This window comes from Pinus tabuliformis, chromosome 6 (genome assembly GCF_031772625.1).
Source record: "Pinus tabuliformis cultivar Carrire ecotype Pingquan chromosome 6, CPIR1, whole genome shotgun sequence".
In the NCBI taxonomy this organism is placed as follows: domain Eukaryota; kingdom Viridiplantae; phylum Streptophyta; class Pinopsida; order Pinales; family Pinaceae; genus Pinus; species Pinus tabuliformis.
In genome coordinates, this window is record NC_142292.1 from 1,999,944,582 (window position 1) to 1,999,971,392 (window position 26,811).

Sequence of the window (26,811 nt, forward strand, 5' to 3'; positions counted from 1 at the left end):
AGTCGTGTGTGTACATACTCAAGCGATCACTGTATGGATTAAAACAAGAACCTTGTGCTTGGTACACCAGTATTAGCAGTTATTTCAATGGGTTCGGATTCACCAAAAGTGAAGCAGATGTGAACCTTTACGATATTGTGGTTGAAGGTAAATTGTTGATTGTAGTATTATATGTTGATGATTTGATTCTAACAAGTGAGGAGAAGTTGATAAAATCTTGCAAAGAAGATATTGCAAGAGAATTTGAGGTGAAAGACCTAGAGCTCATGCATTACTTTCATGGTATGGAAGTATGGCAAGGAGATGGGGAATTGTGTGTGTCTCAGGGCAAGTATGCCAACGAGATATTGAAGAAGTTCTACATGGAGAGTGGCAAACCCATGGAGACTCCTCTAGTAGGTAATTGGAGGAAGGAGGATGCTACTCCTGGTGAAGTAGTGGAGGCTACTATTTATAGATAGCTCATGGGTTCAATTATTTATTTGGAGAAAACAAGACCGAACATATGTTTTTCAGTTAACCAACTTAGTCAAGCCATGGTTAAGCCAACCAAACTTTATGGGAAAGTGACTAAACATGTGTTGAGATACCTCAGAGGCACCACTAAGTTTGGCATTTGGTACAGACAGACGGAGGGAGTGAAGATTCAAGGCTTCATAGATGCAGATTGGGCAAGGAGCCCATTTGACAAGAAGAGCACATTAGGGGGAATCTTCAGTATTGGGTCAGCACTAGTTTCTTGGTACAGTAGGAAGAAAATGTTAGTTATACTCAGTTCAGCAGAAGCAAAGTACATGGCTACTAGTCAAGCATCTTGTGAGGTTATCTGGATGAGGAAGATTCTTGTTGGGTTATTTGGTCAACAGATGGATCCAATAGTGATCTACTGTGAAAATAAGAGTTGTATCAAACTCTATGAGAATCCAGTTTTTCATGATCGGTCCAAGCATATCAACATCCAATATCACAATATACAAGATTGTGTGTAGAGGAGAATCATGTTACTGTAGTACATTCCTACAATGGAGAAGGATGAAAATAGTTTGACAAAGGAATTGTAAAGATACAAATTCGAGTTTCACATAAACAGGATTGACCTAGCAAATAATAACTTTCTTGTTGAGAGGGAGTGTTGAAAATGCAACAAGAAAATCCTAATTTAATTTGTCCTTGAATTAAATTATGAATTTAATTGTAATTCAACATCGCATGACAACTTGTAATAGTTAACTAAGTTAATTTGACTTAGTTGGATCAGTTAATTCAAGTTGAGAGTCTAACTAGAGTCATGTAGAGTGTCTCCTACTTTTTTTAGTAGTCATGGTTGAGTTTATTTTGAGTTGTAATTATTTAATTCAGTTAAACTAGTTCAAACTGATGGAGGAATTAGTGGGAGATCTAGTAGTGGGGTGTAACTAGTACTAATCAACCAGTAAACTGAAGATTCGCTCATAATTAACTCATAAATGTCATATCAGAGAAAGACGCAGTTGAGATTGAAGTTTAGGGACAATGTACTGTCCGTTATATAATCATCTGAATTTTACAGGTGGTGCATGCAATCAGAGGAAGGCCTATGGGGATTGGGCAATTCATATTTGTGAAATTTCTGAATTAAATATGTGTTAATTCCCAAGGAAACTATTCAAGGAAATAGGAGCTTGGCACGCAACAGAATTGGCTAAGTATTAGCTTGAGCATGTCTGGGAAGCAGTAAGATAGATAGAGATAGTGTAGAGGTTGCTTGGGATTTAACAAAGCATTGTAATCTTCTCATATGTTCTGATTAATTCAATATACAAATAGAAGGGGTTTCTAGCTGTGGCTTTCCCCAAAGATTTATTGTGTTATGTGTGATTGAATTCTCTCTTTTATGCTTTGTGATTTCATTGATCATTTATTGTTTATGTTGACGAGTAGAGTAGATTCAAGTAAATTGTTTTAACATATTACAATCAACAGTGTAAATCTACAAAAAAAAAATTATAACCCTCCCCATCCCCAATATGACCATGATCATCCACCCACTCAAGAAAATTGAAAGTAAAAAATATTATTATAGTAATTTATATTTTATTTTTGAATTATAATATTTTTAAATAAAATTAAAATTAAAATAACTATATATTAATTTAGTAATATTTTTAATAAAAATAATTAATCTATAAAATCATTTAATTTGGAAAAATATAAAACCACTTCAATATTCTTATTAAAAAAAAAAACTTGTTTTACATTCTAGGGTCTAAAGAAACAAACATACTTACAAAGAAATTGGTTTTGCATTCCATCATTGGGGATCATCTCTTCTTTTGAAAGGAATTTTCATTGCATAAGGAAACATTACTTCCCTTAAAGGAAATTATTTACACCTGCGTCATTAAAACATATTGCAATGACCTTTGCTTAAAGTAGATTCCATGTTAACCATCATGACAAATGAATAAGTTAGCATGCATTTATTATGGGGGCCACCACCTGGAAACGTTGTTTAGACACTGACATTATAACCCACATTTCAAAATAGCCATCTTTAACTAATTTAGAAATAGATACCATACCATCCTATGTATGCTTTTCAATGTGGTTTCCATTCCATCTCATGCTTGTACCATGCACCCATGGAATGAATGGCTCGAAAGTTTTATAAAAATGGTTAGGTATTTAGTGAAACACTTCCATAGGAGGTGATTCGTGTAATTTAGTTTTATTATATACTATATGTATGAATTAATGGGGAATGTTTATAAAATTTAGAGTTCCACTAAAGCACATAAGTTAATTTACCTATATTTTCATTTTTTTTTTAATGATTTTCTTTTAATTTGGAGGTAGTATTTGGTTTTATGTATTTGATTAATTTTATTGTTGATGGTTTTGGTGATAACAAGGTATTACAATTTTTTTGTGGATATTAATTAAGGTTAAAATTATCTTTCAGTCATAGAGTAAGAGTTAAAACAACTTTTGATTGGTTAAGAGGTCGTCTTCCCTATACATGATGAAACAAATTAATGTTCTAAAGCCAAGAGGCATCTAGCACAAGTGCAAGCTTTCACCCTTATGAACCACCAAAAAATTATTTTAAGTAGCATAGTTTTCTTGAATAAGAGTGATAAGTCAATCCACATCTACAAATAGTAGCCATTGTTAGTTTACAACTGAGCTATGATATGTTTTGTTGCCTTTAAAAGGAAAATATAGATATATTCTATTAAATTATTCATGAATAGTTATATTATGTTATTTCCATAAAACTTAAACAATACAACTTTATAGTAATTAAAAATAATGGTGTAATGGTATAATTAAAATGATGGACGTAGACTATATAATTAGACTTGACTTAATCACCTTTTCTCCATGGTAAGAGCTATTTCATAGTTGATTATATATTTCTAATCATATGCTTCTTTCCCATCATCAATTTCTCAACCAACTTTGTTGTAAGGTATCTCACTAGATCTTATAAAAATGTTGATGGTTGGATTCATGATATGAAAATCCAACCTCTCTTTGTTTCATAATTATGCTACACAGTGTATGAGAAAATGTTGCTTAGGTTTACATACCTATTTCCATATTCTTACCATAATCTTTCTTCAATGAATTCTTGATTTATCCTCATCTTCTTGTTTCACAGCTATTAGCCTATATGAGTTAGTTCTTAGTGGTGCTATTAGTTAATTTTTTATGCCATGGGAGAATTGATTTGAGATATTCTTACCATAATCTTTCTTCTATGAATTCTTGATTTATCCTCATTTTCTTATTTCACAGCTATTAGCCTCTGTGAATTAGTTCTTGTTGGTGCTATTAGTTATTTTTTATGCCATGGGAGACTTGATTTGAGGTTCCATTGATAATGTCTTGATGAAGGGTGCTTTGACAAGTTGCAAGGAATATCCAGATGCTTTGGTAGCCTTGGTGATTAAATCATGATTATTTGGAGATGGTTGGGATGGTGTACTTGTGCATAGGTTAGGAGGGGTACCCTTGGTGATTAACTCATGATTATTTGGAGATGGATGGGATGATGTACTTGTGCATAGGTTAGGAGGACCAAGGAGTTGTTAAGTAGGATAGATGATCAATGAGGTGTTACATAGGATGTTTTGTTAGAGGATGATCAACTATCATGTCTCATGTTATCATGTGTCACCAACTATCATTATTATGTATCATGTGTCAACAACTATCATGTGTAAGCTTAGATGGATGATAACATGCTCTCACATTAGAGAGTTGATTATTCAAATATGCTTCCATTAAATGAGGAAACAGTAAGTTTCCCATAATAGGGTTGTGATGATGCAACATCACATATAGTGAAATGAGCACTTTGATATTCCATATAGTTGAAAGTTCTAACTTAAATTCACTCGAGACATATCATATAAGTATATTATAGATGATACCAACAATATATGGCCATGCCCGACTATAAAGGTCATACTAATATAAAACAATAACTAACATGATGAGCTTGATCTGTTTCTTCAACTTGTCCTAACCATGAACCACACTGGTTGGTTCGAAACGCGTCGACAAATGGTATTCCATGTGATTCCATGTGATTTTCGCGAAGAATCTTCTCTAACTTAATAACTAAACTTCTCAATAGTCCAAAAACACTCTTAAAATGAAAAATTTATCCTCATGAAAAAATGGTGACTTTTGGAACTATATCTTCATTACCAACGCCCATTTTATTAGAAGACTTAATGGGGCATTATTCAGGAGGATATTGACTATTGAAGCCTAACCTGTGCCATTGACAATGGCATGATGAAGAGTGCAGCATACACACTTGAAAAGTCGTACAGTGAATCCTTAGTGATTGACTCGTGATTCTTTGTGAGATGATTGAGGTTGCAAAAATGGCTACAATGAATGATGATGAAAATTGACAATCTGATAGATTGCTTTTATTGCCAATGACAAAGTAATACCGTTGGTAAGTTCATTGAAGATATGTATAGAATTAATGAAGATATTTGTATCGGCCATTATTCACTCAAAACCAGTGGACGAGTCGGAGATCAAGGGCAGCGTTGGCAGTGGCCTTGCCAAGTTCACCATGAGGCCGTGCTTCATGGTGAGTATCAGCGATATCTTCGGCACAACCAATTGATTTTTTTACCACTCGAACCTGAAATCTCCTCAGAATCCCGGCTGCCGCGGCCTTCATCTGCATGTACGCCATGTTTTTTCCCAAACACACCCTCGGTCCGCCATTGAAGGCCGCGAATTTGTACGCAGACTCGTGGTTGATCATCGCCTGCCCATCACTGTTCATACAGATCCATCTCTCTGGCTTGAATTCAAGGCAATCCGGCCCCCGGATTTTCTCCATGCGGCCCAAAGAATATATACTGTAAAAAAACCTCATTCCAGGATTTATGCATGTTCGGTCTGGAAGCACATCGTCATTCACGACGCCCTTGTGGTCGATCGGGACGGAGGGGTACAGTCTCAATGTTGCAGACAAGGCCGCGTGTAAATACATTCAGTCCTGCAGCTCTTCTGAGTTGATGGTTTCTCTGTGTCCAAGAAATCTTCATGCGATTCTGAAATTTTGCTGCGCTTAAGTAATATTTGAGAGATTTCCTTTAAAATATTTAATTCTACCTGAGGGTTGTTGGAAAGGCGCCAGAAGAACCAGGTGAGGGCCACGCCCGAGGTGTCCCGGCCGGCTATTACAAAATTCTTGACTGCATCCCGGAGGAATCAACGTCTGATAATTTGCATACGAAAGAGGTTAGCAGGTCCTTCGACATCGGGTCCGCCATGGGTTCCCCGGTTCTTGATTCACCGGTTCTTAGTTCGCCGTTTCTTGATTTCCCGGTTCTTAGTTCGCCGTTTCTTGATTCCCCGGTTCTTGGCTCGCCGGTTCTTGATTCCTCTGTTCTTGATATCACCAATTGCTTGTAATCGATGAGATCGTCGACAAATTCTTTCAATGGCTTCAGCGACCTGTGGAACTGCCTCTCCTTCCCAATTTTCAGCAGGCGGAACAACTTCCAGCACGTCCAGGGCATAACGTGCCTGTAAAGGGTCGCCTCCAGGGCGTCGTCAAAGGCCTTGGCGAAAGGAATTTCCGGCAGATCGGCGGCGAGGCAGCCGGGGTTTCTCCCGAAGACGAGAGTACACGTATTGTCGAATGTGTAATGGAGAAACACATTCTGTAAGTCGATCGCCGCGCCTCTGTCGGCGGCGCAGCCCAGCAACCGGACGAGCCGGTTCTCCACCATTTCTTCGACCGTATTGGCCGTGAACTCGCGGAAGCTCCGGGAATTGAATTCCAGGCTGGCGATCTTGCGCTGGAGCCTCCACGACTCAGAATCGGAGTTGAAAATTCCGTCGCCAAGGAGATCGCGGAAAACGTCATGGAAGTCGACGCCTTTGGGATAGTTAGCGAAATTCGTTTTGAGAGCATATTCGATATTGCCAGGGTCACATGTCATCACGCTCTGCATATTGCTTTTCCATGGACCCCTAAACACAAAAGTGCCGCCGCTCTCCTGCAAAAATTCTGTAATCCAATCATATATACGGTTGATATTTATGATCAGAGATGGCAGCATTCCAATGACAGGCCAGCAGAAAGGCCCTCTCCGATTTCTCTGTGACCAATAACCAAACAAAAAGTAGCTGACCACCGCGGCAAATATTTCCCACCAAGTCACAGTCTGTACTAAACCCCACATGAAATCCCTTGCGGCCTTCATCTCCTCCATCGAACCAGTAAGCCCTGGTTCTGGTTCTGCCCCTATCGAACTAGTAAGCCCTTTCTGAACCCTAACCAGGGCAATGGAAGATAAGCTGCGGAGTAGTACAGGAGCCGCAATCGTTGTCTTTTAATTGAAGTTACTGAGACTTCGTTAAAATAATATAATGATAACAATTGAAAACCAAGGAATTAAAAAAACCATTTAATTTATTATTTTGTTATTGAATGAGAAATTAATTAGGAAAAGGGAGTTGAATTAAAAAGAAGGAAGAAAGGTCCATGGGGTCTTGGATCTGGTGTTCTGTTAAGGTACCCTTTGATGTGAAGTTATCGATTCCCCGGGGTGATATATTGGACATGATGAATAAGCTTACAAAAAAGGAAAAAAGAAAGAGAGCTAATTAAAGATAAAATTAAACTAAAATATTTAATTGGAATAAATAATAAGTAAATTAAACTCAATAATAATTAAATAAATTAAAATTAAACTAAACTAAATTGAGAGCAATTATAGGAGGGTAGAACAGAACAAGAAGGGGAAAGGAAAAATGAGGAGTTAGCAAGCACAACAATATAAATTAAATGGTTAGTAAACATCAAGTCATAATAAGCATCAAAACTCTTGCTCTCACTTTACCATGGTTGATAAACATGAAGTCATAATAAGCATCAAAACTCTTACTCTCACTTTATCATGGAGATTCTTAGATATGTAAATATGATATGATACAATACCATGGACTATAAGTATTACATACCTAAAAAGTCATAGTTCACTTTAAAAATCTTTTTCCAAAATAAAAATAACTATTAATATATTCAAAATTATTACAATAAAAATTTATATTTCTATTTTAGATTATATTATTTTAAAAATAAATTTAAAATTAATATAAATTTAAATATATGTATGGTTAATAATTTTTTTCCCTTTCTATATCTAACTTAAATAAAATATTTTTATACTAATTTTTGATATATAAAAATGTAATTGAAAATATATTTTAAATTTAAATTATAGTATTAAAAAAATTAAAATTAAAATAAATATATAATAGTTTAGTAATATTTTTTTATAATAAAAATAATTAATTTATAAAATTATTTAATCAAAAAATATAAATCTATTTTATTATTTTAAAAATAATGTTTATACGACTAGAATAGATAGTGATGAATGAAAATCACTATTTCCAAATTCTATAGAAAAAGATCCAACCCTAATAAAATTATTATAACCTAATCAGGGAGGAAATAAAATTATTATAACCTAATCAGGGAGGAATAACGATACAGATGCCATGTTTGTTTACCATCGCAACAAATGAATAAGTTAACGTGCATGTGTTATGGGCCCACCACTTCTCAACATTGTTTAGACATTGACATTCCAACCTACCTTTTTAAAATACCCATGTCTAACTGATGTAGACATAGATACCATACCATCATATGTATGTTTTCCAATGTGGTTTCCATTCAATCTCATACCTGTACCATGGAATGAACGGCTCGAATGTTTTATTAAAAATGGTTAGGTATTACATAGGAGGTGATTCGTATAATTTAGTTTTATTATTATATTATATATATGAAGTTTTATTATTATATTATATATATGAATTAATGGGATTGTTTATAAAAATTACATATTTAATGTAGCAAATAAGTTGATCGAGTTGTTTTTAGTGTAATTTTTTGGATTTTCTGGTGCTGGAATATGGTGGAAAATTTTGAGGTGAAATTTTGATTTGTATTATTCAAACTAGTTTTTTCATTGTATATATGCATTCGGCACCTTTGAAAACCCTTAGGACACTTCGATTGGTTAGAAAAAATTGATAAAAAAACCTACCATAAAAACTTCCAAAAAATCACACTAAAAACATCTGTTGTTGTCAATTGTTAATAAATTATTAGGTGTATTGTCTAAATTTTTTAAATTATGTTTTATTGATTTTTTTAATTGGAAATAGTTAATATTTCAGACAGGACATCCGTTGTCCGTTGTTAATAAGTTGTTAGGTGTATTGTCTAAATTTTTTAAATTATGTTTTATTGATTTTTTTTAAATGGAAATAGTTAATAATTCAGACAAGGCCGCGTGCAAATACACGCAATCCTGCAGCTCCTTCTGAGTTAACGGCTTCTCTGTGTCCAAGAAATCTTCATGCGATTCTGAAATTTTCGTGCGCTTGAGTAATATTTGAGAGATTTCCTTTAAAATGTTTAATTCTTCCCGAGGGTTGTTGGAAAGGTGCCAGAAGAACCAGGTGAGGACCACGCCCGAAGTGTCCCGTCAGGCTATTACAAAATTCGTGACTGCATCCCGGAGGAATTTGTCAGAATAAGAAATGCTGTCATTGCCGTCTGATAATTTGCATATGAAAGAGGTCAGCAGTTCATTCGACATCGGGTCCGCCATGGGTTCCCCGGTTCTTGGTTCGCCGGTTCTTGATTCACCGGTTCTTAGTTCGCCGTTTCTTGATTCACCGGTTCCGCGTTGTCTAACGAGGCAGAAGAATTGCCTTGAAGAATTGGTCGGAAGGTCAAAGTGGTTGGGAAAAAAATTTCAAAAAATCTTTTAGGGACAGTGTGAATCCTGTGTTTGATGGTTGAATGGATTCAGCATCATCAAAAACTTCCGGGGACATTTAAATTTTGAAGTTTAACAACTATAACTTGGATTTACAAAAATCCTTGCCGGATTTTCTTTTCTCTAAGTATGATCGAAATTTCCATAACTTTCCAAGCAACTCCATTTTCTCTAAATATGATCGAAATTTCCATAACTTTCCAGGCAACTCCTCCGTGTTAGACTACGCGCGTCCGTTTCTTGATTTCGCGGTTCTTGGCTCGCTGGTTCTTATTTCACCGTTTCTTGATTTCCCGGTTCTTGGCTCGCCTGTTCTTATTTCGCCGTTTCTTGATTCCCCGGTTCTTGATATCACCGATTTCTTGTAATTGAGGAGATCATCGACAGATTCTTTCAATGGCTTCAGCGGTCTGCGGAACTGCCTCTCCTTCCCGATTTTCAGCAGGCGGAACAACTTCCAGCACGTGCAGGGCACAACGTGCCTGTACAGGGTCGCCTCCACGGCGTCGTCGAAGGCCTTGGGGAAGGGAATTTCCGGCAGATCGGCGGCGAGGCAGCCGGGGTTTCTCCCGAAGACGAGTGTACACGTATTGGACGAGTCGGTTCTCCGCCATTTCTTGGACCGTATTGGCCGTGAATTCGCTGAAGCTCCGGGAATTGATTTCCAGGCTGGCGATCTCGCGCTGGAGCCTCCACGACTGGGAATCCGAGTTGAAAATTCCGTCGCCGAGGAGATCGCAGAAATCGTACTGGAAGTCGTTGCCTTTGGGATAGTTAGCGAAATTGGTTTTGAGAGCATATTCGATATTGCCAGGGTCACATGTCATCACGCTCTGCATATTGCTTTTCCATGGAACCCTAAACACAAAAGTGCCGCCGCTCTCCTGCAAAAGTTCCGTAATCCAATCATACATACGGTTGATATTTATGAGCAGAGATGGCAGCATTCCAATAAGACGCCAGCAGAAAGGCCCTCTCGGATTTCTTTGTGACCAATAACTACACAAAAAGTAGCTGCCAACCGCGGCAAATATTTCCCACCATCTCACAATCTGTGCTAGACCCCACATGAAATCCCTTGCGGCCTTCATCTCCTCCATGGAACCAGTAAGCCCTTGGTTCTGATTCTTCCCCTATCGAACCAGTAAGCCCTTTCTGAACCCTAACCAGGGCAATGGAAGATAAGCTGCGGAGTAGTACAGGAGCCGCAATCGTTGTTTTTTAATTGAAGTTACTGAGACAACTGAAGCGAAGGAAAGGTTAGTGGAGCATTGCACATGCTGGATCTGAAGTTGTAGTGGGAAGAGCAGCTGTTCCATTTTTGCAGCACTCAGAGTGGGTTGTGCATTCCCAATACGATAAGATAGGGGAACAATCAAGAACATGATAAGGTTTTCATGTATCTCCAATTCAAGTGGAGTTCTTACTTGGAATTGGAATTGGAATAGTTCGTTTTTTTTTCCAAGTTCGAAAAAGCACTAATAGTTATCCATTTCTGATAATTTAAAGAAAATAACTGTATTTATTTAAATTAGGAAAATTACTTTATCTTAAATAATCCATAATCAGTTGGTAATTAATAAAGTTATAATTAATTGGTGGGTAAGTAACCTACGAGAGGGTGCACAGTTATCTTTGGAAATTAATTTTGATTTTTGGATTATTACCTAATTTCTTCAAGTTTTAGAAAAACATTTTTTTTAATTAATTAAAAATGATTTTAAGTTTATTTCTACTTTAAAAGACATTTACGATAATAAAAAGACGAGCGTCTCTTTTTTTGGTTGTGCTTACTCCAATGAAGTTATTTATTTTTTTAGTGACATATGACTTTAATCTTATATAAATTTCAATATTATTATGAGTTTAGGTTAATCTTTTATGATATAGATATTTGGAATTGATAATTATATAATAAATTATTTTTATTTTTAAATAGAATTTTTAATAAATTTAATAAATATTTTTATAAACTATTTAAGAATGTATTTTAAGTTTAGTATGGATAATTTCAAAGGAAATAAATTTTGAAGTTGAGGATTTCTGTAAAACTTTGTCACAAAAGTATGTTTGCTCAACATTTCGGGTAAACTTTTCACTCATTTGTGGGTTTGAAACTTACTCTTGATGTGAAGAGTGCTAGATTCATATGTATAGAGGATGTTAAAATATGGCTTTTAGAGAATGTAAAGATGGAGAAGAGGTTAAATGAACAAGATGAGAATGAGCATATGATTAAATTTAATTTTATTAAAAGGGATATGAAAATAAATGATTAAAAATTAAATAATTTTTTAACTTGAATAATACTGAAAAGAAAAAAAATTAATTTATGAAAAGATCAATTGAAGAGGAATGTAATAATATCTAAAATAGAAATAAATTAAAAAATTATTTAAAAATTAGATAGGTTCAAAAATAGAAATAATTGTTATTTTGAAGGATAACAAATTATAAATTTGACTTGAATAAAAGAAAGAGTTTTTTTTTTTATATTAGAAAAAATCAATTCAAAGAGGAATATAAATTTTATTTTAAATTATTTTAGAAGATGGTCAAAATTAATTAAAATGGGTAAACATAAAGATAGGAAACCAAATTATTAGTTAAAAGTTTTAGATTATTAAATTATTAAAATACAATTTAAAATAAATATTAAAAAAGATTTTGTTATGTGAATTAAAGTATAAAATGATTTTTAAACTTGGTAAAAAGAATTTAGTTAAATTGATCATTAAAACTTCGTTAAAATAATATAATGATAACAATTGAAAACCAAGGAATTCAAAAAATTATTAAGTAAAATAGAAATTTTAATTTATTATTTTGTTATTGAATGAGAAAATTAGGAAAAGGGAGTTGAATTAAAAAGAAGGAAGAAAGGTTCATGGGGTCTTGGATAGATGGTGATCTGGTGCTCTGTTAAGGCACCCTTTGATGTGAAGTCATCGATTCCCTGGGGTGATATATTGGACATGATGAATATGTAGTCCTGCCAAGCTTACAAAAAAAAGGAAAAAAGAACGAGAACTAATTAAAGATAAAATTAAACTAAAATATTTAATGGGAATAAATAATAAGTAAATTAAACTCAATAATAATTAAATAAATTAAAATTAAATTAAACTAAATTGAGAGCAATTATAGGAGGGTAGAACAGAACAAGAAGGGGAAAGGAAAAATGAGGGGTTAGCAAGCACAACAATATAAATTAAATGGTTAGTAAACATCAAGTCATAATAAGCATCAAAACTCTTGCTCTCACTTTACCATGGTTGGTAAACATCAAGTCATAATAAGCACCAAAACTCTTACTCTCACTTTATCATGGAGATTCTTAGATATGTAAATAAGATTTGTTACAATATCATGGGTTATGAGTATTACATACCTGAAAAACCATAGTTCACTTTATATGACACTTGTTTATATGGGAATTTTTTTAATTATTCAATTTAATTGAAAGGACAAAAATGACATAATTAGAAATAAATCTCAATATTTGATTTATGAATATTCTAGAATATTCCGTAAAGATTAAATCTTACCATTTACCTAATAAGTATTGATAATTAAATTAAATTTTAAAATCTTTTTCCAAAATAAAAATAACTATCAATGTACTCAAAATAATATGTAATTGAGAGGAGAAAATTATATTTCTATTTTAGATTATATTATTTTTAAAATAAATTTAAAATTAATATAAATAAATATAAAATTAGAAATTTTTAAAATACCCAAGTCTAACTGATGAACACATAGATACCATACCATCATATGTATGTTTTCCAATGTGGTTTCCATTCAATCTCATACTTGTACCATGGAATGAACGGCTCGAATGTTTTATTAAAAATGGTTAGGTATTTAGTGAAACACTTACATAGGAGGTGATTCGTGTAATTTAGTTTTATTATTATATTATAATATATATCAATGGGAATGTTCATAAAAATTAGATGTTTAATGTAGTAAATAAGTTGTTAATGGAGTTGTTTGTATCGTAGTTTTTTGGATTTTTTGGTTCTCGAATTTTGTGGAAAATTGTGAAATCTTGATTTGTATTATTTAAATTATTTTTTTCATTGTATATATTTATTTAGCACCTTTAAAAACTCTTTAAAAACTCTTAGGGCACTTAATTGCAGAAGATTACCCATCAAGCTTGTGATTTCAATAAATTCCTCCTAGATTTTAGAGAAATTTAACAAAAAAAACAAACGTTAAATTATGTTTTATTGATTTTTTAATTAGAAATAGTCAATATTTCAGACAATGCCGCGTGCAAATACACGCAATCCTGCAGCTCCTTCTCAGTTAATGGCTTCTCTTTGTCCAAGAAATCTTCATGCGATTCTGAAATTTTCCAGGCTTGAGTAATATTTGAGAGATTTCCTTTAAAATATTTAATTCTACCCGAGGGTTGTTGGAAAGGTGCCAGAAGAACCAGGTGAGGACCACGCCCGAACTGTCCCGGCAGCCTATTACAAAATTCATGACTGCATCCCGGAGGAATTTGTCAGAATAAGAAATGCTGCTAGAGGGGCGGACCCCCCGACCGCTGGGTCTGCTCTTGCTAAAATCATAGGATCTTAGCATATCCGAGTTGCAGGTGGTTGGTTATGCTCTTGGTGTTATAGTGGCAGCAATGAGGTTTGATCCTGGGTCTCCCGTGGATTAAACTTGATAGTTACCGATTCACCATGTGGTTAAAAAAAAAGAAATGCTGTCATTGCCTTGCACATGCAAGAAGTTAGCAAGTCCTTCGACATCGGTCCGCCATGGGTTCCCCGGTTCTTGGTTCGCCGTTTCTTGATTCACTGGTTCTTAGTTCGCCGTTTCTTGATTTCCCGGTTCTTATTTCGCCGTTTCTTGATTTCTCGGTTCTTGGCTCGCCGGTTCTTATTTCGCCGTTTCTTGATTCCCGGTCCTTGGCTCGCCGGTTCTTGATTCCCCGGTTCTTGATATCACCGATTTCTTGTAATTGATGAGATCATCGACAAATTCTTTGAATGGCTTCAGCGCTCTGTGGAACTGCCTCTCCTTCCCAATTTTCAGCAGGCGGAACAACTTCCAGCACGTGCAGGGCACAACGTGCCTGTACAGGGTCGCCTCCACGGCGTCGTCGAAGGCCTTGCGGAAGGAAATTTCCGGCAGATCGGCGGCGAGGCAGCCGGGGTGTCTCCCGAAGACGAGTGTACACGTATTGTCGAATGTGTAACGGAGAAACGCATTCTGTAAGTCGATCGCCGCGCCTCTGTCGGCGGCGCAGCCCAACAACTGGACGAGGCGGTTCTCCACCATTTCTTGGATCGTATTGGCCGTGAATTCTTGGACCGTAAAAGAAAAGGGAGTTGTCTATAATGCGACTTTTTGAGATTCCGCCGGAATCCGGCGGAAGAAATTGAGATGAAATCATGATTTGTTGCAGTTAAAATGGTTTTTTAAGTGCATATTCGGATTCAGCACCCTGAAAAATCCCTGGGACACTTTCATTGTGCAGAAACTAGTTATCAAACTTGGATTCCAATAAATTACTGCCGGATTTTCACCGGAAAAAATCGCCGGAAAAGCTTTCAAAAAGTCGCTTTAAAGACTACGGCAAAGAAAAGAACTGTTCTCCACCATTTTTGGGAGGACTCGCCTAACGAGGTGGAGGAATTGTCTGAATGGTTAAAAGTGGGTGGAATTCAGGCAAAAAATTTAAAAAAAATATGTAGAGGTTGTTCGGGAAAGATTAAAAACATCTTATAGAGGCAGTGTTTGAATTGTATTTTTGATGGTGGAAATGGATTCAGCACCATCAAAAATGTCTAAGACATCTAAAATTTCAAAGTTGAATAACTATAACTTGCATTTACAAAAATCTTTGCCAAATTTTCTCTAAATATAACCGAAATTTCCATAACTTTCCAGGCAATTCCTCTGACTAATTAGACTATGAAAAAAGAAATATATATATTTAATAAAATTATAATGAATTGGTGGGTAGGTGCACAAAAATAATCCATGATTAGTTGGTAATTAATAAAATTATAATGAATTGGTGGGTAAGTAATCTACCAGAGGGTGCACAGTTATCTTTGGAAATTACTTTTGATTTTTGTATTATTACCAAATTTCTTCCGGTTTTAGAAAAATATTTTTTTAATTAATTAAAAATAATTTTAAGTTTATTTATATTTCAGAGGACATTTACAATAATAAAAAGATGAGCGACACTTTTTTTTGGTTGTGGTTACTCCATTGAAGTTATTTACTTTTTAGTGACATATAATTTTAATATTATATAAATTTCAATATTATTATGAATTTAGGTTAATTGTTTATCATATAGATAGTTGGAATTAATAATTCTTTAATAAATTATTTTTATTTTTGATAATGATGATGTTGGTTTAACATCCATTAAGACCAAACATTGGTCTATCTATTAAGACTAAACATTGGTCTATCGGACCTAAAGAAACAAATTATTTATTTTGATTTAAGATTTTATTCCTATGCTCAAAAAGCTTGGAGAGAAGCCTCCCGAGCTCACTATAATTTTGACATTGTAAAATTTATCCCTATACTCAAAAAGCTTGGAGAGAAACCTCCCTCACTATAATTTTGACATTGTAAAAGGCTAGGAAGGTCAGTATTGTAACAAAGATTGTGAAACTGAGATCTAATGTGGTTGTACATGGGACACTCTAAGAGGAAGTGGTTTTCATTCTAGATGTTCCTATTCTCACATATATGACAGATCCTTTCCATCCATGGCCCAACGAACTGTTTCACTATGGAGCTCATGAGAATTCGTTCTAATCTTTGCTATATTAATTTTATTCTTTGAGCTAGTTAAAATAGAGAGATACTTTTGATCTTCTAGGTTGGGGTTGATGACCTTCTTATAATAACTTAATTTCTCACACCACATTTTTTCTTTGAAGTTAGAAGTAACAATATCTTTAATGTTATTTATGTTTTGCAATGCATCATTCTCCTTGATCTCCCAGGCCCTTGTGTCACCCCCTTGTGTCTTTATGCCACCCTCGATTGAGCCTTAGGTGGTTTTGGCTGGAATTTAAAGCTAACTTAAAATATTTTTATAAATGATTTAAAAATGTATTTTAATTTTAGTATGGATATTTTTTAAGTGAATAAATTGTTGAAGTTGAGGATTTCTAGAGAACTTTGTCACAAAAGCATGTTTGGCTAACATTTCGAGTGAACCTTTTTGCTTGAAATTTTTTCTTGATGTAAAGAGTGGTAGACTCACATATATAGAGGATGTTAAAATATGGCTTTTAGAAAATATGGAGATGGAGAGGAGATTAAATGAACAAGATGGGAAGAAGTGGATGATTAAATTTAATTTTATTAAAAGGGATCTGAAAATAAATGATTAAAAATTAAATAAAATTTTGACTTGAATAAAATGAAAAGAAACAAATTTAATATATGAAAAGATCAATTAAGGAGGAATGTAAAAATATCCAAAAATAGAAATAAATAAATAAATTATTAAAAAATTAGATATGTCCAAAAATAAAAATAACTGTTATTTTGAAGGATAAAAAATTATAAATTTGACTTTAATATATATATATTTTAATTATATTAGAAAAAAGTCAATTCAAAGAGGAATATATATTTTTTTTAAATTATTTTAGAGGATGATCAAAATTAATTAAAATGGGTAAACATAAAAATAGGAAAACAAATTATTAGTTAAAAGGTTTTAGATTATTAAATTATTAAAATATATATTAAAATAGACTTGGTTGTGTTAATTAAAGTATAAAATGAGTTTTAAATTTATTTTAAGGAATTTATTTAAATTCATCATTAAAACTTGGTCAAAATTAATATAATGATAAAAATTGTTTGAAAACAAAGGAATTAAAAAAACTATTAATGAAAATATAAATTTTAATTTATGATTTTGATATTGAATAAGAAATTAATTAGGAAAAGGGAGTTGAATTAAAAAGAAGAAAGAAAGAGAGGTAATTAAAGTAAAAAATTAATGGGGAGAAATAATAATTAAATTAAACTCAATAATAATATAATAAAATTAAATTAAATTAAATTAAATTGAGGGAAATTATAGGAGGTGATGCAGGAGCATGAGGCTTGAAGACAAAAGGCTTCGAATTTATTCCAAAAATACAAAAAGAGTTTATAAGCAAAGGAGTGGGATCCTTTAGCTGTCAATTTACAAGTTTTCTAGATAGGATTTGAGCTAGGATTTAGGGATTGAGTGATTTTGTAATTAATTCATGCAATCGAGTTATTAAGGATCTAAATGTTAGAATGAAATGGTATTTATGTAAGTTCTGAATGATTGTAAGGGGATTTTGACTAATTTGGCTTGTTTTGGCCATATAAGATTAAGTTACAGAAATTATATCTCTGTGTATTTTTTGTATAATTGGTCAATCCCGGAGGTGTTGCATCCCTCCAAAGTATCTCTGTGTATTATTGAATTTCCAGTTTGGCCTGAAAATTTAGAGTTCTGTATGATCTGGTGTGATCACATTTAATTTCTCTTTCACCGTGTATAAGATCTAGGTGATCAGTGACTATGGGGGTAAGAGTGTACGGATTTCTTGATCGTGGTTGAAGCCCCGCACTCACTCCTAGCCGTCGATCTCATTTTCAAACTTTTAGGTCATAATCAACTGCGGGGGTTAAACTATTTTTAATCCATGTGCTAGTTGAAGACCCGCAAGCCGTAGATTTGATGGCCTCTTATATCCAATGGATATTAGGTAATAAAATGATCAGACGTTAATCTCAAAACTGGACCCGAACATTTATAGATCAAGGTTTTATATTCCTTATTGGCTCTGTAAGGGCGGTAACATCACGCAAGATCCCCGTGTGATATCGCTGTTAACCGTTGGATCAAGTGCGCTTGATCAAATGGTAGAGGATTGCCAATTAGTTTTGCATCAAAATAGTTCATGAGTGAATGAACCTTGTCCTTAAGAAAATGCGATTTGCGATGTGCTATGATTAGAGGACTTGTAAAGCACTTATCATTGCGGCTAAAATTAAGTAGTTCTACTAATTTAGTAGAATAGTCAAGTTTGGAGGTAGATGACTGATACTTCAAAGGAAATCCAAGAGGAAATTCCACCTGAACTTGCAGAAATCGTTTCCAAATTTGAATGATTGTCTGTTACACCTACACCCAGGCCACCAATTGTGGTATCAGAGCAGCCTACTGACACTGAACAGGATCTCAAGGATCAGAAAAAGAAATCCAACATGGCTTTCAGAGTTGGAGGAAGAGGTGGTGGTCGAAGAAGAGGACGACCAGTTGCAAATGCTGAAGTGTTGGAAGCTATGCAACAGATGCAAGCTAGATTGGAAGCAATGGAAATGGGAAGAGATTGAGATGATGGGGATGTCAGTGAGCTTGAAGCTGAAGCTGTAGAAGAAGAACCTGCAGATGTAACTCCTGAAATGAGATTCTTTAAGTCAGTATTGAGATCCACATCTAAGACAAGACTTAAAGTTTCAATCTACATAGGAAGCTTAAGCCCTGAGGAATTAATAGATTGGATAAATGACATGGAGAAATTCTTCGATTATGAAGAAACAAATGAAGGAAAGAAGGTGAAGTTTGCTGTCACAAAATTGAAAGGACATGCAACACTTTGGTGGGATGGAGTGCAGGCAGAAAGAAGAAGACTTGGCAAACAACCAATTAAGAATTGGAACAGGATGGTGGCAAAACTGAAAAGTAAGTTTCTGCCAAGTGATTATCAACAAACATTATTTAGACAGATGAAAAATCTTAGACAGAGGTCTATGACAGTAAAGGAATACACAGAGGAATTCTACAAAGTGAGTATAAGAGTAGGACAAATCCAAGATACAGATGAGAAGGTTGCCAGATATGTGAATGGTCTTAGAATGGACATTCAAGATGAGATAAGTGTACTGTCTCCTAAAATAGTAGAAGAGGCTTATCAAATGGTACTAAAGGCTGAAGAAAAACTCATGAGGAAGTAGTCTGCCAGAAGTAGAGGTACTTTCCAAGGAAGGGGAAGTCAAGGTGGTAGAGGAAGATTTATGGCACCTAGAGATGGAGCTAGCGACAACTCAAGTTAGCATGCACCCACAGAAGGTGATGCAAGTGGCAAAGGGAGTTTTTCCAGAGGAAGAGGAGGTAGAGGTAGAGGAAGAGAAGTTAGATGTTACAGATGCAACAAGCTAGGACACAAAGCTTATGAGTGCCCAGAAAATATAGGAATGAATTAGAGGAATGAAATTGTTGCAAAAATTGAAGAGGAAGCAACAAAGGTAATAAATGAAGAGAATGTACTAGAGAAAGGGGAATCTTTGGTAGTCAACAAAATTTTGTTAAAACCAACTAAGGAAATTGTTGAACCAGCACAAAGGAAAACCTTGTTCAGGACAGTGTGTAAGGTTCAAGGGAAGTGTTGTCATATGATAATGGATAGTGGTAGTAGAAATAATTTTGTCTCCACAGAAGTGGCGAAGAAGTGGAAATTGAAAACAAAGAAACATCCAACACCTTACAAGGTGTCATGGCTTCAAAAGGGATATCAGTTGGTAGTGAATGAGCAATGTGAAGTGGAGTTACAGTTGGGTAAATACAAAGACAAAATTATGTGCGATGTGATGCCTATGGATGTGTCAATTGAAGAAGAGGATACATCAAAGAAACCTCATCCAAAGACCCTTTTGCTGAGTGGAAAGGAGTACTTGGAGTAGATGGAAGAAGATGAGGTAAGTTTTGCGTTGTTTGCAAACCAAATGTAATAATTACTTCCACAAAAGTTTTTGATTTACCAATTGAAATTCAAGAGATGTTGGACAATTATTGTGATATCATTGTAGATGATTTTCCTGATGAGTTACCACCCATTAGAAAAATCATTCATCACATAGATTTGATTCTAGGAGCAAATCTACCTAATAAAGCAGCTTACAGGATGACTCCCACAGAGAATGAAGAGATCAGGAAATAGGTTCAGGAATTGTTAGACAAGGGATTGGTTAGAGAGAGTTTGAGTCCTTGTGGAGTGCCAACAGTGTTGAGCCCAAAGAAAGATGGAGGTTGGAGAATGTGATTCGAGAGAAATCAATAAGATAACAATCAGGTACAGATTTCCTTTACCTAGAATCAAAGATTTGATGGATTGTTTGAGTGGAGCTAGATATTTTACAAAGTTAGATTTAAAAAGTGGTTATCATCAAATCAGAATTAGAGAGGGAGATGAGTGGAAAACTGCTTTTAAGACTAATGAAGGATTGTATGAATGGATGGTAATTCCTTTTGGGTTATCCAATGCTCCTAGTACATTTATGAGACTTATGAATGAAGTTTTGAAGGAATTTATTGGTAAATTTGTAATAGTATATCTGGATGATATATTAGTTTACAATAGATCTAAGGAGGAACATGTGAGACATCTGAATTATGTCTTACAGAGGCTACAACAAGAAAAGTTACTGTTAAACTTAAAGAAATGTTCATTCATGAAGGAGGAGTTGGTGTATTTGGGCTTTGTTGTTTCTGTTGAGGGGTTAAAGATGGATTCAGAGAAGATCAAGGCTATCATGGAGTGGCCTTCACCAAAAAGTGTCTTTGAAGTAAGAAGCTTTCACAGTCTTGCTAGTTTTTATAGGAAATTCATAAGGAATTTTAGTAAGATCAATGCTTCAGTTATTGACACAATAAAGAAGGACATACAACCATTTAAATGGACTGCTGAAGCAGAAAAGAACTTCTAGTTTTTGAAGAGAAAGATTACTGAGAAGCCTATTTTGATTTTGCATGATTTTAATAAACCTTTTCAAGTGAAGTGTGATGCCAGTGGAGAAGCCATTGGAGCTGTTTTGAGTCAGGAGGATAGGCCTGTAGCTTATTTTAGTGAAAAGATGAATGAGACAAAGAAGAAATATTCTTCTTATGACAAGGAGTTTTATGTAGTGGTGCAGTCTTTGAAGAATTCGAGACATTACTTGATGTCCAAGGAGTTCATACTGTATTCAGATAACCATGCATTACAGTACATTATGCAACAACCAAAGCTTAATGAGGAGCATGCAAAATGGGTAGAATACTTGCAAAGTTTTAATTTTGTATTAAAACATATAACTGGTCAATCAAACAAAGTAGCAGATGCCTTAAGTAGAAAAAGAATTTTGTTCAATAAAGTCAAATTCAAGTGTTGGGTTTTGATTTTCTTAAAGAGTTATATGAAAAAGATCTAGATTTTAAAGAGGCATTTGAAGCTTGTAGAAATCCTGTTTTCTTAGATAGAAGTAAGTGGCTGGATTATTTCCTGCAAGAGGGACTGTTGTTTAAAAGAAATCAACTGTGCATACCAAGTTGTTCTATGAGGGAGAATTTGATCAAGGAGAAACATAGTGGAGGACTTGGAGGGCATTTTGGTGCAGACAAGACTTATGAACAATTGAACAGGTTTTATTTTTGGCCGAAAATGAGGTCTGAAGTGGAAAAGTATGTGAGAAATTGTAAAGTCTGTCAGTATGCAAAGGGAAGGAGTCAAAACACAGGTTTGTATGTTCCATTACCTATTCCAGATAGGCCTTGGGATATGGTAAGTATGGACTTTTTTTTGGGTTTACCAAAAACTCAAAGAGGAAATGATTCAATTTATGTAGTAGTCGATAGATTTTCAAAAATGGCATATTTTATTCCATGTTATAAAACCAGTGATGCTACTCGCATTGCTAATCTATTTTTAAGGAGATTGTAAGATTACATGGGTTACCTAAGAGCATTGTTTTAGACAGAGACACCAGATTTGTTGGATATTTTTGGAGGACATTGTGGAAGAAGCTTGGAACTAAATTGAGTTTCAATTCTGCTTATCATCCTCAAAATGATGGACAGAATGAAGTTGTAAATAGAAGCTTAGGTAATCTTCTGAGAAGTCTTGTAGGTGAACATCCAAAATAGTGGGATCAAGTATTGGCACAGACATAATATGCATATAATGATTCTCCTAACAGGAGTACAAGGCAGAGTCCATTCCGTATAATCTATGGAATGCCCCCAAGAGGAGTGTCTGAATTGAGAGACTTGGGAAAAGCTGAAAGGGGAAGTGCTAAAGGAGAAGATTTTGCTACAGAAGTTCAAGTAATACATGAACAGGTAAAACAACAACTACATGACAAAAACACAAAATACAAGGGTAGAGCAGATTTGAAGAAAAGAGAAATTAATTTTGAGGTTGGAGATTTCGTTTTAGCACACCTGAGGAAGGAAAGATTTCCAAAAATGGAGTATAATAAGCTAAAGTTTAAGAAAATTGGACTATGTAGAGTTTTGAGGAAATTTTCTACAAATGCATATGAAATTGAATTACCTCTTGATATTGAAATATCTCCAATTTTCAATGTTGCTGATTTGTATAAGTATGAAAGTGAAAATGCAGATGACACAACAAAGGATTAAGAAGAACAAGAGATTGATTGGGTAAAACAGTTGCCTATAGCAAAGGAATTGAAGCCAGAGAGGATTTTGGACAAGAAATTGTTGAAGAAGACAAGAGGACAAGAGTATTTTTAGTATTTGGTCAAATGGAAGGATCAACCAATTGCTGAAGCTACTTGGATGACAAATTCCATGCTATAGAAGTTGGGCAGATCTGTAGAAGAGCTCATGGACAGAAGCCCATAAAGAATTTGTCCTCAAGAGTCTGATGCAAGAGCATGAGGCTTGAAGACAAAAGGCTTCGAATTTATACCAAAAATACAAAAAAAGTTTACAAGCAAAGGAATGGGATCCTTTAGCTATCAATTTACAAGTTTTCTAGATAGGATTTGAGCTAGGATTTAAGGATTAAGTGATTTTGTAATTAATTCATGTAGTTTAGATTCAATTGAGATTCTCAAGGAGAATATCAAATAGATTACATATTGTTTAAGAATAGGCAGATTCGATCCAGTGATTAAGGATCTGAATGTTAAAATGAAATGGTATTTATGTAAGTTCTGAATGATTGTAAGGAGATTTTGATTGTTTTGGATTTTTTTGGCCGTATAAGATTAAGTTACAAAAATTATATCTCTGTGTATTTTTGTGTATAATTGGTTAATCCCGGAGGGGTTTCATCCCTCCAAAGTATCTCTGTGTATTATTGAATTTCTAGTTTGGCCTGAAAATTTAGAGTTATGTATGATCTGGTGTCATCGCGTTTAATTTCTCTTTCGACGTGTATAAGATCTGGGTGATTAGAGACTGCGAGGGTAAGATTGTATGGATTTCTTGATCGTGGTTGAAGCCTCGCACTCACTCTTAGCCGTCAATCTCATTTTCAAACTTTTAGGTCACAATCAACAGTGGGGGTTAAGCTATTTTTAATCTATGTGCTAGTTGAAGACCCACAAGTCATAGATTTGATGGCCTCTTATATCCAACGGATATTGGGTCATAAAGTGATCAGACGTTAATCTCAAAACTCGACCCAAACATTTAGAAATTAAGGTTTTATATTCCTTATTGGCTCCATAAGGGCGGTAATGTCACGCAAGATCCCCGTGCAATATCGTTGTTAACTGTTGGATCAAGTGCACTTGATCAAACGGTGGAGGATCGCTAATTAGTTTTGCATCGCAATATTTCATGAGTGAATGAACCTTGGCCTTAAGAAAATGCGATTTGCAATGTGCGATTCTTAGAGGACTTGTAAAGCAGTTATCATTGCGGCTAAAATTAAGCAGTTATGCTAATTTAGTAGAATAGTCAAGTTTGGAGGTAGATGATTGATACTTCAAAGGAAATCCAAGAAGAAATTCCACTTGAACTTGCATAAATCGTTTCTGGATTTGAACGATTGTCCATTACCCCTGCACCTAGGCCACCAGGAGGATAGAACATATTATTTAAAGCGTAGAAAACAAGAAGAAGGGGAAGGTTAAAATAACGGATTAACTAGCACAACCATATAAGTTAAATGGTTAGTAAACATCAAGTCATAATAAGCATCAATACTTTTACTCTCACTTTATCATGGAGATTCTTAGAAGGGGAAGGGAAAAATAATGGATTAACTAGCACAACCATATAAGTTAAATGGTTAGTAAGCATCAAGTCATAATAATCATCAAAACTCTTTCTTTCACTTTACCATGGTTGGTAAACATCAAGTCATAATAAGCATCAAAACTCTTACTCTCACTTTATCATGGGTATTCTTAGATATATAAATAGGATTTGTTACAATACCATGGCTTATGAGTATTACATGCCTGAAAAGCCATAGTTCACTTTATATGAAACTTGTTTATATGAGATTTTTTTTTAATTAATCAATTTAATTAAAAGGACAAAAATGACATAAGTAGAGATAAATCTCAATCTTTGATTCCTATGTACTATTATGAATATCCTAAAATATTCCCAAAAGATTAAACCTTACCATCTATCTAATAATTATTGATAATTAAATTAAAAATTTAAAAATCATATTCCAAAATAGAAATAACTATCAATATAATCAAAATAATTAATTTTTTTTTATTATTATAGAAATTTCTAATTCTATTTTAGATTATATTATTTTTAAAATAAATTTAAAATTAAAATAAATATATGTTAGTCTAATAAACTTTTTCTTTTTAATAACTAACTTAAATAAAATATTTTTATACTAATTTTTTATATATAGAAATGTAATTGAAATTACAATTTAAGTTTGGATTATAGTATTAAAATAAAAATTAATAAATTTAAAATAAAATATGGTAGTTTAATAATATTTTTCTTATAAAAAATAATTAATTTATAAAATTATTTTATTTGAAAAATATAAATCTATTTTATTATTTTAAAAATAATGTTCATGGCCTAGAATGGATGGTGACGGGGTGAAGGTTACTGTTTCGAAATTTAATAGGAAAAAATCCAACCATCATAAAGATTGTTGTGGCCCAACTTAATACAATTACGAAGTGATTTTGATAGCTTAAATATTTTTGTGTCATAGTTTCTCAAAGACTAACACAATTTAGCTAACCAACAAAATAAAAAATAAAATATTATTTGCCTTTGAAAATAGTGACCTATTTTTAAAAGAAGAAATCTCAAAAACATACCTACAAATACACTGGTTTTGCATTCAACCATTGGGGATCATATCTTCTCTTGAAAGGAATCGCTTTTGCATTCAATCACTAGGGATCATCTCTTCTCTTGAAAGAAATCTCACCACTCCCTTTTGAGAAGAAATTTATACATGTGTCGTTAGAACATATTGCAATGACCTTTGCTTAATACAGAGGCCATGTTTGTTTACCATTAATACATATGCCATGTTTGTTTACCATCACGACAAATGGATAAGTTAACATGCATGTGTTATGGGCCCACCACTTAACGTTGTTTAGACATTGACATTGACATTCTGACCTACATTTTTAAAATACCCATGTCTCACTGATGTAGACAGAGATACCATACCATCATATGTATGTTTTCCAATGTGGTTTCTATTCAATCTCATACTTGTACCATGGAATGAACTCCTCGAATGTTTTATTAAAAATGGTTATGTATTTATGAAACACTTACATAGGAGGTGATTCGTGTAATTTAGTTTTATTATTACATTATATATATGAATCAATGGGGGCATGTTTATAAAAATTAGATGTCTAATGTAGCAAATAAGTTGTTTCAATTTATTGTCTAAATTTTTTAAATTAGGTTTTAGTGATTTTTAATTAGAAATAGTTAATTTAAATTATGCTTTTGTGTATATATATAATAAATGAGAAATTAAATTACAATTGGAGATACTATTTGATTTTATGTATATGATTAAAGATTCTAAATGTTACTATACAGTATATGACTTTATTGTAGGTAGTTTTGGTGATAACCATTAAGGATTCTAAATTTCTTGTGGATATTAGCTAGGTTAAAATTATTTTTCAGTCCCAGAGTAAGACCTAAAACTATTTATGATTGGCTAAGAGGTCATATTCCCTAGACATTATGAAATAAATTAATCACCCAAAACCAAGAGGCATCTATCAAAAATAGGATTTTGCACCCTTATGGACCACCAACAAGTTATTTTAGATGGTATGGTTTTCTTAAATAATAGTGATGAGTCAACCCACATCTACAAATAGTAGCCATTGTTGGTTGAAAACTAAGTTATGATAGGCTTTTCTACCTTTGAAAGAAAAATATAGATATATTCTATTAAATTATTCATGATGTTGAATGATTATATTATGTCATTTCTAGAAACTTAAAGCAATACAGCTTAATGGTTATTAAAAATAATGGTGTAGTGGTACAATTGAAATTATGGACTTAACCTATACAATTAGACTTCGACTTAGTCACCTTTTCTCCATGGTAAGGGCTAATTCATAGTTGATTATATATTTGCAATCATATGCTTCTTTCCCATGTCATCAATTTCTCAACCAAATTTGTTGTAAGGTATCTCACCAGATCTTACAAAAA

General features: G+C 33.7%; 2 pseudogenes; both read right to left on the reverse strand.

Moving 5' to 3' along the window:
* Positions 1-4,754: 4,754 nt before the first annotated feature.
* LOC149267267 (cytochrome P450 86B1 pseudogene) lies at positions 4,755-6,874 on the reverse strand (annotated as a pseudogene).
* Positions 6,875-8,801: 1,927 nt separating this feature from the next.
* Positions 8,802-10,738, reverse strand: LOC149267268 (cytochrome P450 86B1 pseudogene; annotated as a pseudogene).
* Between the last annotated feature and the right edge of the window lie 16,073 nt (positions 10,739-26,811).